Source organism: Carlito syrichta, unplaced genomic scaffold (genome assembly GCF_000164805.1).
Source record: "Carlito syrichta isolate Samal-C Ts95f unplaced genomic scaffold, Tarsius_syrichta-2.0.1 Scaffold315562, whole genome shotgun sequence".
Lineage (NCBI taxonomy): Eukaryota > Metazoa > Chordata > Mammalia > Primates > Tarsiidae > Carlito > Carlito syrichta.
In genome coordinates, this window is record NW_007259658.1 from 544,283 (window position 1) to 556,738 (window position 12,456).

The following is a 12,456-nucleotide window of genomic DNA, read 5'->3' on the forward strand; positions in this document are numbered from 1 at the left end:
TGAACTTGTTTATCTATGAGAACTTGGAAGATTGGGCTCCAAGCTCTCCTAGCCTGAAGTGTTTCTGCTTGCTATACTCTGCTGCTATTCTAATTATTCTTCCCAAGTAGGTAATCTGATTTTTTCTCTTGCTGCATTTAAGATTTTTTTCTTTTATACCTACTTTGTGTAGGCAAATTACTATGTGTCTAGTAGTTGATCTCATTTTTCGTATTTCAGGGGTTCTCTGAATCTCTTGTGTTTGAATGGTCATGTCACTGATGAGATGAGGGAAGTTTTCTTGGATAATTTCATGGAATGTTTGTTCCAGGGTAGCCTCTGTCCCTCTATCTGCCTCAGGAATTCCAATTAATCCCAGGTTTTACCTCTTGAAGTAATCATTCATCTCTTGAAGGTTTTGTTCTGTCTTTTTGAGCTTCTTTTCTATGCTTTTAACAGTTTGAGTTAGTTCCATATTTTGGTCCTCAAGCTCTGAGATTCTTTCTTCTGCTTGGCTAAGTTTGCTTTCTATGCTTATTAGTGTGTTATCTATTTCATACACTGTATTATTTATTGTTGTTATGTCAGTTATCAACTCCTTCATTCTTTCCTCTTGTCTCTCCTCGATTCTATTTATTCTCTCTATTAATGTCTTGATATCTGGGTTTGTGGTTTGACACCAGTCATTCTGGGGCTCTTCATTGTTTGCATTCCAAAGTCTGTGTTCTCAGTATCTGATCTCCTAGGGATCTGTGTGAGACCTATATTCTTCCTTTGGCTTTTCTTCATTTGTGTAGATTTCTCTCCCCCCCTTTTTACCTCTTCTTTAATTCTGTTGTTCAGGGATGGTGGGGTAGCTTTTACTTCTGTTTGTTCAATCTCCTATTCTTCCTTATGTGGATCCTCTGGCTTTGTTCGTTTCTGAAGCTGGACTGTGGGTGGGGGGCTGCATTTTTTGTGGTTTTGAGATGTCATTGAGGAGGGAGCTGTGATTCAGAAACTATCTGCGGATCCTAGTATCTGCTGACAGGTGTGTGGGCCCCCTGGAACCCACTTCCCACTGCCTTACAATCTGTCCATGCAGTGGGGGTATAAGTTTGCCCCCTGAAAGCAAAATGAGGTAAGAAAAAGGAAAAGAATGGGAAAAGGAAGGAGGGGAATAAGAGGAAGGTAGAGAGAGAAGAAGAAAAGGTAAAACAGATAGACGTACCCACTAACAATTGAAAAGAAACACAAACAAAGACAGAAAAGATTTTAAAAAAGACATACAGACAACCATACAAACACACAAACTGACAAAACCACCCCATTGAAGTGCTTTCCCTCAAAAATGCCCATACAAGAACAGAAAGTCTAAAAAAACCCAATAAAATAACAGAAACAAAGCAAGAACGGAAACAATCAAAAACAGAAAGAGTGAAGTTAGAAAAATAAATTAAAACAAAAAACAAACAAAAAAACCAAAACTTGCTCTGAGGCTGTTTCTGTAACTTCAACTTCCTTTCAGCTCTAGTCTCCAGCCCCTCCTCTCTGCTCTCAGCACAGGCCGATAGAATTGCTCTCAGCATGGGTCAGATGCCCCAGGGACTACTATTGTCAAGTCTCCCACTCTGATCTGACATGCCCGTGCCTGTTCCAGCATGCGGGCATGGCATCTGTCTCTCTGAGTTTGTTGTGATAAACTCTAGGTTCCAGATTGGAGGCTGGGTGGAGCTGGGCGGGACAATGCAGTTCTCTGCCTGGTCCTGAGACAGAGAAAATGGCTCTGTTTGGTGTTTTCTTCTCACCAGTGATGAGGCTCCTCTCCAACTTTCCCTGACCTGCTCTCTTCATGGATCCAGGGCTCATGCTGCTCTGCTTTCACAGGTGATGGTGTGGGCCGGGTGCCAGGTGGTGAGGATTAGCTGTATTCTGCAACCTTTTCTCAAGGGAGCCCTGAGAACAGCAGACAATTCTGTGCTCTGGCGGCTCCAATCTCAGGACAAGGAGAGTTGCAGTAACCTCCGGAGGAGATCCCCAGGTGCATGAACCCGAGTCTCCTCTCAGACAGATTTTCAGTCACCCACTGGCACACGCCCACTTACGCAGAGAGTCTTTATGGACACTTGCTTTTGCGGAAACTCTCACAGTCCTACCTGTCCTGTCACCATCTTGCTGGAAATCCTGAGTGTTGATTCTTGGTGTGGGGTTGCTGGTCTCGGCTGACTGGCTGGCTAATGATGCCCTTGGGCTTCCTTTTTCCCTTTCCCTCTGGCAGCGTCCTTCATCCTTTCTCCTCCCTCCTGCGGGCTTGGCACCACCCCTGCTGCTCCCAGCCCACTAGCCTGTCAACTCTCCAGCTGCCCAGTGCAGCATTCCCAATCTCTTTTTAAAAAGGAAAAGAAAGATCTGTAGGAAAGTTGTGTGCAGCCATATTTTTTCAAATTTTATTTAGTCCAGGTGAAGATGTTCTCTGGCTTTCCTTCATCTTCAGAGAAACTATTACTAATAGGTACCAGACAGTGAATACTTCATATGTGCAAGTGGTTTCAATATATCATCTCATTTAATTATTATAATGACTCTACAAGCTGGCACCATTGCTCCCATTTTACTAATGGGAAAACTACTAAGGTTCATGAAAGTTAATTAACTGGAGACAGACTGCCAAGGTTTGAGTCCTAGCTCAGTTATCTGTTAGCTAAGTGGGCTTGGGCATACTACTTATCTCTTTGTGTCCCAGCTATCACAATTACTCTACTCTGGAAAGATACATAACTTGTGTTACTCTTGACAAAGTTCCTACATTATTTATCTGTTAAAATCCTAAGTACCAGCTTGCTCATAGAAGGGAAGCAACCAAGCTGTACCCCAGGACCCCCCTTCTCTTCCAATGTAGGTTCATGCATTAAGCTAAAGATCTGTGGAAAACTTAGTTGGTGGCCATTTCAGGCCACTCATTCATTACAACATTAAACAAACAAGCAAAAATCCACTTGGCATAGACCATGCAAAGTGCTGAGAAGACAGCAGTAAATAATAACACATAGTCCTCGTTCTCATGGAAGCTTCATTCTAATGGTGGAAGCAGACATTATCACACAAATAATTGCAGAATTGCAATTTTAGCAAGTGCTACCATGGATCTAGATGAACAGGATCATGGTACTATGAGTGAGCCAAGCATGGAAAACTCCCTTAAAGAGGTGATGATGGAGGTAAGATTTGGAGAAAGGCAGGGAGTTAATTCTCAAGAGGAGAGAAATAGCTTGCCAAAAAAGAAAATAGTTTGTGTCTTGTAGTAGGAAGGAGTAGGGAGATATGAAGAACTGAAGGCAAGTATGGCCAGAGAACAAAGAATGAGCATGATGTGGCATGGTATAGTTGATCTCTCAGGCTAATGGGCATTTTTTGAACACACAGTCATATGTGGCAGCCTTCCATTATACTATGTAAGCATGGTAATGGTAGATCAAAGATTTTACAGATAAGTTATGAATTCAAATATTTCATTGAATTGTTGCCATAAGCACATTTATAGCATCAATTCATGTGTTCTAATTTATAATTGAGACAATGGTATAGGCGTGTGTACTCTCAGCTCCCTGGGTCATGCTTATTTTGTGGGATAAATGGGTGGACTACAGAAAGTTTCTAAATAGTGAAGGAGGATTGGGGTTCAATATACCATGAAGTTTACACTGGGTAGGGAAACTGGCTAGGCATATTTCTCATTGACCTCTCTTCACTTTTTGGTTTCCCTCTCTGTTCTCCCAACCCTCCATCTCCTTGAGAACTGGAACACTGGACAGGCAAGCCATTTCCACGGTTGAGTTTTGGGGAGCAGGAATTTAAATTGGGTAGTGATCTAGAACTTTAAGTAGCAGGAAGAGCCAGGAGATGAAGGCCAACCTGTTCTTAGAGAGAAATGAGAGGTTCAAAAGCTGACTGTGGCAAGCTTAAGAGGTGAGTGCGAGGCCACAAATAAGAGACAATTCCAAGAAAATCTGGAGCCAGTTATGCAAAGGAACAGAAAAGGAAGTGAAGAGCAAGGGTAGGAGTGAAGTGAGAGGATTCAAGACAGTTGTCTCAAATGAGGTCCTGAGAGCCAGTACTCATTTTCTTTGGCTGCCTGCCCCGTAGTGTGTGTATATTGGCCCAGTACAATGGCACAGGCCAGTACTTCTCAGATTTGCCCTGTAAGAAGTTGTGACTTGTTCGGGAGCATTCTTGAGGTAGGCTGTGTGTTCTCACCAGTATTCTATGAATCCCCAACCTTCCTGTTATACCAACTCCTGCAACTGGCTATGGTAGAGCTGGGGGTTTTAGCACTTGATCTTCCAGCCTCCAGTTGGCATAGTTCATAGGGAAGAACATGATTAGACTGGGCTTAACCAAGGGTGCCAGAAGCCACCTAACCACTGTGGGGGCAGGACTAATAGGAAAGAGAAGACAAAGAGTTTCACAATTTCTTGAACTATAAATAGGTCCAGCAAGGTTTTCAAGCACTTAGTAGGGCAAACATGATGTAAGTTGGGAGTCAGTAGTGTTCAGCAGTTAAAAGTGTGGCATTTAAAAGCATACCAACCTGAATGCAAATCCCAGATGTGCCACATGATGACTGTACAATCTTAGATAATTCACTCAACCTTACTGTGCCTTAGTTTCCACAGTCGGAAAATGGGAATAATAATATTATCATATAAGATTGTTGGACAGTTTTAGTGAAGGAATGCATGTAAACTATTTAGCACTGTGCCTGGAGTATAGTAAATGTCTAATAAGTAGTAGTGTTTATTTTTATTGGGAAGAAAGCTGGATGGAATCTCCTATCTGAATTGTCTCTCAAGTGCTTGGAATCTACAGGGGTCAAAATAGTATTTAGTAATGCAGAAAGTGACAATGATAAAAATTGTCATTGCAATGGTTGGTCTAAGGGTACATTTTAGATGTAGAAAACTCCCTCAGATAACTCAGCAGTAGTAAACTCGGAAAAGCAGTCATGTTGCTTCACAACAAGTACTAGCAGAGGTTTAGTCTGATGGCCCTTGGCAGTGGTCCAGGACTGGCTTATTGAGGGACAGGTCCAGGAATTGGTTGGGCAGGAGATAGTTGCAACAGCCAAGAACAGGCACAACCAGAGGGAGAGTGCAAACATTTGCCCAGGAAGCACTGATGATCCAAATGAGAAGACTTGAGATGATCAAATCTAGGATATCAGTTTGAAGACAGATACGGAATGCATAGCTAAAGTCGGGAGGCAAGTAGCCCAGAATGAATGAGAAGCCAGAGTAGCAGCAAAGTGAGTGGGTTTGAGGTAATTGCATGAAAGGAGCCTTGAGAGCTGGTATTTGCTTTTACTGGCTGCCAGCTGAGCAGTGTGTGGATAGGCTGGCTTGAGTTGGTTGGTATGGGTTGGGGCAGACAATAATAACAATTTTGCTAGGTGGGTATAATTTCTATTTTACAGAGAAGAAAACTGAGATTTAAAGACATCAAGCAACAATTTGGTCTTATGTTACACAATTTATCACTGACAAAGATAAAAAGGTGGGGATGATTCCTAAGAGGACATCTAAAGTAAAATGAACAGCAAAGCGGTTTCCCCATGAGGTGAGAGTGGTATGGGGGTGGGAATCATATATACAAGAGAATGTTGGCAGTTGTTATTTTCTGTGAGACTGTGTAGATTAGAATGGTTAAGGAGTGCTTTCTGTAGCCAGACTGTTCAGGTTCAGAGTCAAGCTCCACCACTTATCAGGTTATACCTGGAGCAAGTTATTTAACCTCTCAGTGTCACAGTTTTCACATCTGTAAAGTGAGCAGATAATAGTGTCTACCTATTAGGGTTGTCATGTGCTTTAATTAATTCATATAAGTAAAGCACTTAGAAAAATGCCTGTTTCATAATAGACACTATCTAAATTTTAGCAATTAATAAGATAATAATAATCGGGGTGTCACAAAGATTAACTTAAATAATGCACCTAAAACACTTAGCACAATGCCTGCACATAGTAAGAGTTCAGTAGATGAATTATTATTATTGTTGTTATTATTATTATTACTATAAATACTCTCCAGCAACTATGATTAGGTAAGCACTGGCCTCAGGAGAAGTGAATCAGCCTCACAAAACCCATGGTAGACAAGCTTTATGCTAGAAATCTGAGAAGGACCCATTCCTCTCCTGCAAATATCACCCCTTCTTTCTTACACATCTTTTTAATTGTAAAATAAATGAACTGGTCTAGAAGGCATAGTACTCTCTTAATTGCAGACACTAAAGCATAAGCCGGATAACTGCTAGGCAAGGTTGCTGTATAGTGTACTGACAGACAATAATAATAATAATAGCTAGCAGTAATATAGGTACTCTTAGCATCCTCATTTTATAGACAAGGAAACTGAGGCACAGAATAGCCATGCCCTTTGTCCAAGATAATATAGTTAGTTAGTGGCAGAGGTCCCTTTCAACCCCTTAACATTTTCCCATTAGACATAGCAGATTCAGTCCCTAACATTGTAATGTGAATAAGATTATTGGCTTCCCTTTTCTTCTTGCCAGGATGAAGGGAAATGATAGTGAGTACTGGATTAGAGGTATAGGATTTTAAAAATGGAAAACATAAAAGAAGACAATGTAGCCAGTGGAACCACTAAAAATAAACTTTATCACCTGATTTTTGGGTGGACTGCCTGAGCTTTCTCTCTCAGGAGTCCTCAAGAGATCTCAGGATCAGAGCTGGCCCAGAATTGCTGATTAGAGACCAAAGAACCCACATAAAATTGTTTCTGCCTGTTCCAGGTCTGCAGGGAGCTAACTTGCAATTTGCTTACTAAAATGGTCTCTATTTCTTTTTTTTTTTTTTTGACTTGGAGTCTCACTCGGTCGCCCAAACTGGAGTGCAGTGGCCGCTCCCAGCCACCGCAGCCTCGCCTGCTGGGCTCCAGCGATCCTTCCGCCTCAGCCTTCTGAGTAGCCGGAATTACAGGCACGCGCTACCATGCCCGGCTGATTTTTTGATTTATTGTAGAGATGAGTCTCGATGCCCAGGCGGGTCTCAAACCCACGGGCTCAGGCATAATCCACTCACCTCAGCCTCCCAAAGTGCTGGGATTACAGGCTGAGCCACCAAGCCCGCCTAATGGTCTCTATTTCAATCATCAGTTTGATCTCTTACCCGAGCTGTGTTTATGGAGCGGGGAGGGGGAGAGAGGATTCCTGGTTTAGGGGATGGTTCAGAGACAGGAGCAAACAAGTCATATTTTCTTACTCAGGAAGCAAGGTGACTAGAACAAAGAGTCCAAGTCAGGCAGTAGCAAAAACTGAAGAAAGACAGTAGCAAGAACTTAAGGAAGTTCAGCAAGATTTTTTGGGGCAGGGGGTTGGCAAGAGAGGGCTTTGCCAGAAGAAATTTGGCCTTTGCTATGAGAGGCAATTGAATATCTGAGCAGGAGAATGACATCAAATACCCAGGAACATTCTAGCTGACTTATACACACTGCAATGGAGGGAGGCGAGGCAGAAGTTCAAGAGACTTTAAGATAGGGAGCTCTCTGAGAGGCTGTGCCCAACCTAGAGAGAACTGGATGGTAAGGGAATAGAAGCTACAGGGACAGAACCAGAAAGAAGGGATAAGAAAATAAGTGGTTGACACCAAGGAAGCCTGCTGTTGTATTTAATTACATCCTTACTCAAGATAAGTCCTCTACCTTGAACAAACTTCTTATCTTTCTTTATTTGACTTACATTCATCCTTCTAAACTTAGTTCATCTTCCAAGAAGGTTTCCATGGTCTCCTAGATTGTATGAAAATGACTTGTTCTTGTATCTCCTTTCTCTACTAGACTTGCAACTTCTTGGTAACAATTATTTCCTTCCTTCCTACCTTCCTTCTTTTCTTCCTTCCTTCCTTTTTTCTTCCTTCATTTCTTTCACCAAATATTTCTTGAATGCTTACTATAGTCCAAGAAAATTAAAACACTTGAAACAGACATTCTACCTGATCTTGCTACACTGAGCTTGGAAATTGATTGTACATATGAGGGGGTACCCCCAACAAAACAGAATTTATTTATTAAAAATGTGCACATGTGTATTCTTACGTGTTTAAACTTCAATCACCTTCAAAGTTTGATGCAATACATCTATCTAGATGCATTTTCCATTGCTCAAAATAGTTTCAGGCTCATCCATTTTGATGCTTTTTAGGGCTTCTGCCATTTTTTGTTTCACTTCTTCCATATTGGCAAAATGCTTCCCTTTGCGGACTTTTTTTCATCCAGGGAAAACGAAAGGTCACTTTACTTAGTAGTGGAGAATAATTAGTTCTGGGCTGAAGACTATCTGCTCTGGGACCAGCCTAACAAATCCCGGAAGCAAGAACTGAGAAGATCAAACTGTTCCTATGTAACTTAACTGCATTCCAAAACAAAGCTCAAGATATTTACTGAAATACAATAATATTTAGAACAAATAAAGTAGGGGGATTCAGGGGAAGAAGGCAGTGGAGCCAGTCAGACTAAGCAAGTCCCAAAGTGAATGAATGAGTGTATGATAAATTTTGTGTACGTGTTGGTGAGTAAGTGGGCATGAGTGGCTGACTGAGTAGGGACTCAGGAGCAAGTGGCCAGGGCTCTCTTGGTGAAGTGACTGGTGCTGCAGCTGCTCTGCTTAGTCTCTAGTGCTTCCCAGAGCACAAAAGCCAAGCATCATTTTAAAAAAATCAACAAAGCCCTTCTTGGGAAGAAGCTGCCAAGAATGACTGTCAGTTCCAGGTTCTGCCTCACCACTGCAGCACCTGGCTGGACACTAGCAGCGAGGGCTGTGGAGGGAACACAGTGAGGGATCCCAGACGCAGAGTCCCACTGGAGAAGAAAAAAGAGTCACTCTGCCACCATCTTGAAAACTGAGCTGGAAAGTGCTCCAGTTTGCTTACAACAGAGCGACAGACCTGACCTGATCTCTGTGACCAATGGATCAACTACTCAGGGGTTGGTCATGACCCAGAGGGAATCTTCTGAAAGCACTAACTCCAGAGAGACAGAACGAGTGCTGAGTCTCAGGTGTCCCATCTCTAGCCTGATTCAGCCGTGGGACAAAGGTGTGGCCAGAAAAGGACAAGGAAGACACTCAAAGAGATCAGCAATGAATTTAGGGCTGACCCAAACCCCTCCTCCCCAGGAATGCTCTGAATGTCAGACTCACACAGTTGGGGAATGACTTAGGGGCGAACCCAGGTGGAGCAAGGACGTCAGCCACAATGAGAGGACTCCACTCCATTATAATCTGGCTGGAGCGTGCCCTGCAAGTAACTGGGGAAGAGACAATTCTGCACCTCTCCACTGGAGGGAATCCCCCTGACCATGCTAGAGTGGGAGGGAGGAACTGAAGCCCCACCAACTCCCACTGCTCCCTCCACTTTCCTATGGTGGGACACAGGGGAGATTGTGAATGAGGCTTACTCTCTTCAGAAGGCAGAGGGGCAACTGAGGAACAATTACAGAATCTGCCACAAGAGGGCAGGGTTTTTTTTTTTTTTTAAGTTTTTTAATATTTTCCTTTGTGCATAATGTGTATGAGAGGGTTCAATTTACATCCCTCCCACTCCTTTTTTCTTTTTCTTTTTTTTTTTTTTGCTTTCTGTGTGTACATGAAGGATTGAGTGTTCATCTTTCAGTTTTTTGTTTGCTTTTGCTTTTTTGTTCTTCATTTTTAGTTTTCTTTTTTTTGGTGTGTGAATACATATGTGAGGGTGCAATTTGAATTCCTTTCTTTTCTTTTCTTTTTTTTCCTCTTGTTCTTCTCCTTTCATTTTGGGTTGGGATGTGTGTGTGTGTTTGGTTTTCCTGGCCATTTTTGTTGTTTTTTGTTTTGTTTTCCTTTGTTGTTATTCCAGTTTGTTTTGGGGTGTGTGTGTGTGTGTGTGTGTGTGTGTGTGTGTGTGTATGTGTTTAATTGCTTAATTGTTTTTTGCTTTGGTTTCTGCTCTTGTTCTTTTTTATTTTTTTAAATTTTTGTCCATCTTATGTAATTCTACATTTCTCTGTTCTCCTCATTACTGTTACTGTGTCTTGGACACAGAGGGTACATACATGTACCCATTGCATTGTCATATAAAGTTCTGGTGGGGAGTGGGTCTCAGGGACCCATACCACAATCAGTGAACATTGTGATTTGCAAGTAGCTTCTGAAACCTAGTTCCCCATCCTCCACCTTATTCGACACTCAAAACTACAAGAGAAGCAAAGCTTCCCACTCACAGCCCTGGTTCAAAATAGAATAAAATCAGAGCCCTGATCAGGGAAGAATAGAGGGCAAAGCAAACATCAGAAGTGAAAACCTCCCCACTGCCTCTGAATAATGGAACTAAACAGAAAAGAAAGAGATCTGTCACAAATGAGGAAAAATAAGTGGAAGAGCACAGGTAATTACCAGTGTTACAAACAAAAAAAATGCCTGAAAAATCAGACCTCAGAGCACAAACAATGGAAGTCATGAACAACTGGCCCCAGAATACAACAAGGATTAGAGAAAGGATGGAAAAGGTGAATAAGACTCAAGAAAGAGAGGGTGCTTCATTGAAAGAACTTGTAACAGAGATTTTGGTCATAAAAAATTCATAAGAAAATAAGTAACAAGAAGACAAACATGGAAAGCAGAATTAATTGAGAAGAAATAATTTCAGAACTTGACCAAAACATGGAATTAACTCAATCTCTAAAAACCATAGAAAGAAAACTCATAATCCCATGTTCTCACTCAAAAAACAACCTTGAACATTTATCATAATAATATAAGAAAAGGATTGGCAGTAGTGGGAAACTGCCAGGAGGGGAGAGGGATTGGCAGTAATGGGAATCTGCATGGGGAAGGGGGGTATACACCTCATCAACAAGGGTGCCTGCATAATGAACATTTGTATACCTAACCCTGAATTGTACCCTGCATCTTTAAAATAAAAAATTAAAAGAAAAAAAGAAAGAAAATGCATGAAGAACATAGCCTCTAAGAGATGTGTGATTATATCAAGAGGCCAAAGCTATCACTGATTGGTATCCCGAAGAAGAAAGGAGAATGGGAAACACCTTGGAGCAAGTATTACAGGAGGGTATCCAAGAAAACTATCCCCACCTCACCAGAGATGCGACCATCTAAACACAGACATACAGAGAACCCCCGCAAGAAATCAAATGAGAAAACCAATCCCTAGACACAAAACAATTTACTTACATAAAGTAGACACAAAAGAAAAAAACCTAAAGGTAGCAAGAGAGAAAGTTCAGACTACCTAGTGGGGAAAATAAATAAATCACAAAAGCAGCAGAAACACTACAAACTAGAAGGGACTGGAGTCCAATATCCAAAGTCCTCAAAGATAAATAATTTCAACCAAGAATTTACTACCCATGTAAGCTCAGCTTCATCAATGATGGAGAATTGAAATCCTTCTCATACATCCAATTCCTAAAAGATTATGCAGCTTCCAAACCAGCTTTACAGGAGACACTTAAAAATGTATTAAGCACAGAAGAAAGGGAAAAAAAAAGAATGACTGCATACTTCCCAAGAGAACAGCAGAACACAGAATCAACAGAAAATACAATGCAACTGCAAACTTGAAAACATACACATTCATTAACTCAAAAACTAGAAGAAAACAAAGAAAAAACGTTATAAGAACCTCATGATGGGGATAAACAATCACATTTCAATTATCAGCTTGAAATGAATAGACTAAATGAACCACTAAAAAGACACAGAATGGCAAACAGGATAAAAAACCATGACCCAATAACTTGCTGCATCTAGGAAACTCATCTCACTACAAAGGATGCAGACAGACTCAGGGTAAGAGGATGGAAAACATGTTTCCAGGTGAATGGATCACAAAAAGGCAGTAGTCGAAATATTAATATGAGACAGAAAACTTTTAAGCTATCAAAAATTTTAAAAAGATATGAAAGGACACTACATAATGATAAAAATTCAACAGAAAATATCCATCTTATTCATATATGAAGCCAACACAGGGTACAAGTAAACTAAAAAAAGAAATTGACTCTAGCCGGGCTCAGTGGCTCAGCCTGTAATCCCACGCCTTTGGGAGGCTGAGGTGAGTGGATTGCCTAAGCCCATGGATTCGAGACCTACCTGAGCAGCGAGACCTCATCTCTACAATAAATCAAAAAATCAGCTGGGTGTGGTAGTGCTTGCCTGTAATTCCAGCTACTGGGAAGGCTGAGGTGGAAGGATTGCTGGAGCCCAGCAGGTGGAGGCTGCGGTGACTGGGAGCAGCCACTGCACTCCAGTCTGGGTGACAGAGTGAGACTCCAACTCAAAAAAAAAAAAAAGAAAAAAGAAGTTGACTCTAACACTATTATAGCTGGGGACTTAAACACCCACACTAACAACCCTAGGTAGATCATCAAGTCAAAAAATCAACAAAGAGATCTGGAACCTCAACTTGACACTCAATCAAATGGACTTAATAG